Here is a 3,151-nt window from a genome sequence, read left to right as displayed (position 1 = left end):
CTCACATTTTATAGAAATGTTATTAATTGAGAAAATAATCACCAGACTAATTGCTAATCGTTTTCTAATTCTTGTCATCAACCAGCTCAATCTACAAGACCTGAATTCGTGAAGTGCAGTGAGTAGCTGTCAGTCCAATCACAATCTAGTCTGGTCAAGATCTACCAACCAGATAGTGTTGTGGGCGGGACATGAAGTGAGACTCAGTGGTGAGTGCTGATTGGCTGATACACGTCTAACATCTACCAACCAGATAGTGTTGTGGGCGGGACATGAAGTGAGACTCAGTGGTGAGGTAAACGGGAGCAGAGGGAGAGACTCAGAGCTGTAGCTGAGACAAAGTACAACACCTTTTATTTCATTAACTTTACAATAAAACACAGATACAGATCATCTGCAAACTGTCAAATATGGGACAGAGCCTTTCCAGCTGCTGCTCCACGACGGTGGAAGCTGCTGCCTTCACATATCAGATGGTCTCCCTCCATTTCTGTTTTTATATCTCAGATAAATACACATTATAACTCTCTAATCTCTCTATCTGGTCTCATCATGTCATCATTCTGGGTTTGGGAACTGCTGCTTGTTGTTGGTGTTGGGATCTTCTTTTTGGGTTTTGATATCTACATTTTAATGTTCTTTTGTTCAGCCCTTTGGTCAGATTAATGTGTGTTTAAATGTGCTCTAGAAATCAACTTTACTTACTGGAAGTTACCATAAGAAACATTTTACAGACCCAGAGATATGTTGCTTATAATAATTAATCAGAAATCACAATCAGAACGAGTTGTATAGTTCATTAATAATGTTTATTATACAGACGATAGATTATAGATATAGACCAAGATATAATAACACGTTTATAACACTGACAACACTGCAAGATACAACTATTATAAATGCATTAAAGACAATTCATATTCCTTCATATATAATATACAACATCACATAATCTTTAGATTTAAAATACAACATCTGGAACACACACACACACACACACACACACACACACACATCTACAACAATATCAAGAAAGGATCAACTAACTCAATATATATACAATATAATATCATCTATATATATATATAAAACAATTTACATATATATATATATATATATATATATATATATATATATAAACAACATACTAGTACAGACAGTAGGGGAACATCTGTACCCTGTCAGCATCAAAGGTTACCTTCTAACATTGAAAACTTATTTAATATTATTATAATAATAATCATTGGGTATTTATGTCTTATTTCCCATAATTTCTGTTTGTTGTTTTTGTCTTTTGTGTTCTAGTTTAAATGTTTTCTCTGCATGAATGTGTCCCATCCCTTGTTTTAAAGCCAGTGTATACCAGTCTGTTTTAAAGCCAGTGTGTACCAGGCTGTATTAAAGCCAGTGTATACCAGGCTGTATTAAAGCCAATGATGAAATGATCATATATGCATATTAAGTGTGTGTGTGAGCTGAAAGCTGCGCTCCTCTCCGTGTCCTCAGGTTCACAGCGACTACAGCAGCACAGAGCATCAGCAGCAGGACACTGAGCACTGAGCATCGTACTTTGAAGAAGGTGGAGTAATCCCAAAGGGCTCCATGTACACTAACACAGTTCTCTCTATTGACACACACTGAAAATCATCTCGGTCAATAACTACACACCAGTACTCTCCTGCATCTCCCACTGAGATATTAGAGATAACCAGGATACCATTATCATACGTGCTCACTCTGCTCATTTTCTGATCAGATTTTGCACTAAACATTCTTCCCTCTGTTCGGTTCGACTTGATAAACCAAACATGCCCCCTATCCTCTCTCCAATCTGTGCATCTGAGAGTGACTTCTTCTCCCTCTGAGAAGAGCTCTACAGCAGGGGGGGCAAATTTGGGGCACACCGCCAGCAAATAATGTTGCTCTCTCATAGAGGCTTCACAGGAGTACCAACCTGAGTGATTTAACATTAGAGATAAAAACACCAGCGAGTAGTTTTGGTCTACTGAAGGAGCAGTCTGGTTGTGTAGTTCTTGGCCAGAGATCTGATTAGACCAACGTGGGGGCTGTTCATCAGTGGAGTCAGTGACATTGCACGGCAACACAGCGGTCTCTCCCACTGAGCCGTAAATCATCTCAGACTGTAGTCCCAACTCTACAGCGAGACTGCTAAGACACTGCTGTTGGTTCATCACCAGACAGGTGTACCGTGTAAAGTCTGTTGCTGTGATGTTGGAAACACGAAGAGCTGATGTGTTTGTCACCACTTGGTATCCTCCTCTAACACTGTCCATCACTGATGTCGTATTGTCCCCAAAAACTCTGCTCCATGTTTCATAATCATATCTAGAGTCCTGTTTGAGCCACTGGATACCCAGATTATCAGCTGCTCCCTCACATGGCAGGTCCACTGGTTCTCCAAGTCTCATTGGTATAAGTCTCCCAAATCTCCAACCTACTGAAGTACAAACAGTAATAGTGATGTTGTTGTCATGCGTCACGTTGCCCTCAGTCCAACACTCCTCTTGGTACGGGCCGGAGTCTGAATGGGTCAGGTTGAGGATGGTGTAAGAATAAGTATCCACATCGCTGTCAAGTCGTTGTTTCAGGTGTTCAGGTACTGAGGAGCTGTTGGACCAGAGGTCAGAGGTGTTCCACAGGACAAGCTTCTCCTCACCAACAGATCTGGAGATCAGGCAGGAGTTGGTGTTCTCGGGGAGGTAGAAGGTGTAAGAGTCTCCTTCCTGTCCGATGATGATCTGTTCTTGTGCATGGATGTTGTTGATGAGAGCAAACAGCAGGAAGGAGAGCTCTGTGACTGCAGCCATTCTGCTCCGAGGTCGACAAACACTGACACCACTCAGCTCATATACGCTCTACACCAACCCTCATCAGCAGCTGCTCTTTATCTCTTATCACACATGGCTTCTTTCTCTCAGCATCAGATGATGGGTGTGTGTGTGTGTGTGTGTGTGTGTGTGTCTGTATGTGTGTGTGTGTGTGTGTGTGTGTGTGTGTGTTTGTGTGTGTGTGTGTGTGTGTGTGTGTGTGTGTGTGTTTTCAATAAAACTCCCCCTCCCCTCCCATGATCTCTGTCTTTCCTAAAAACATCATATCCTGGCATGGCAATAAGGGCCTCCGGTGAGGAACA

This window comes from Sander lucioperca, chromosome 7, assembly GCF_008315115.2.
Source record: "Sander lucioperca isolate FBNREF2018 chromosome 7, SLUC_FBN_1.2, whole genome shotgun sequence".
NCBI lineage: Eukaryota > Metazoa > Chordata > Actinopteri > Perciformes > Percidae > Sander > Sander lucioperca.
This window is presented reverse-complemented; position numbering follows the sequence as displayed.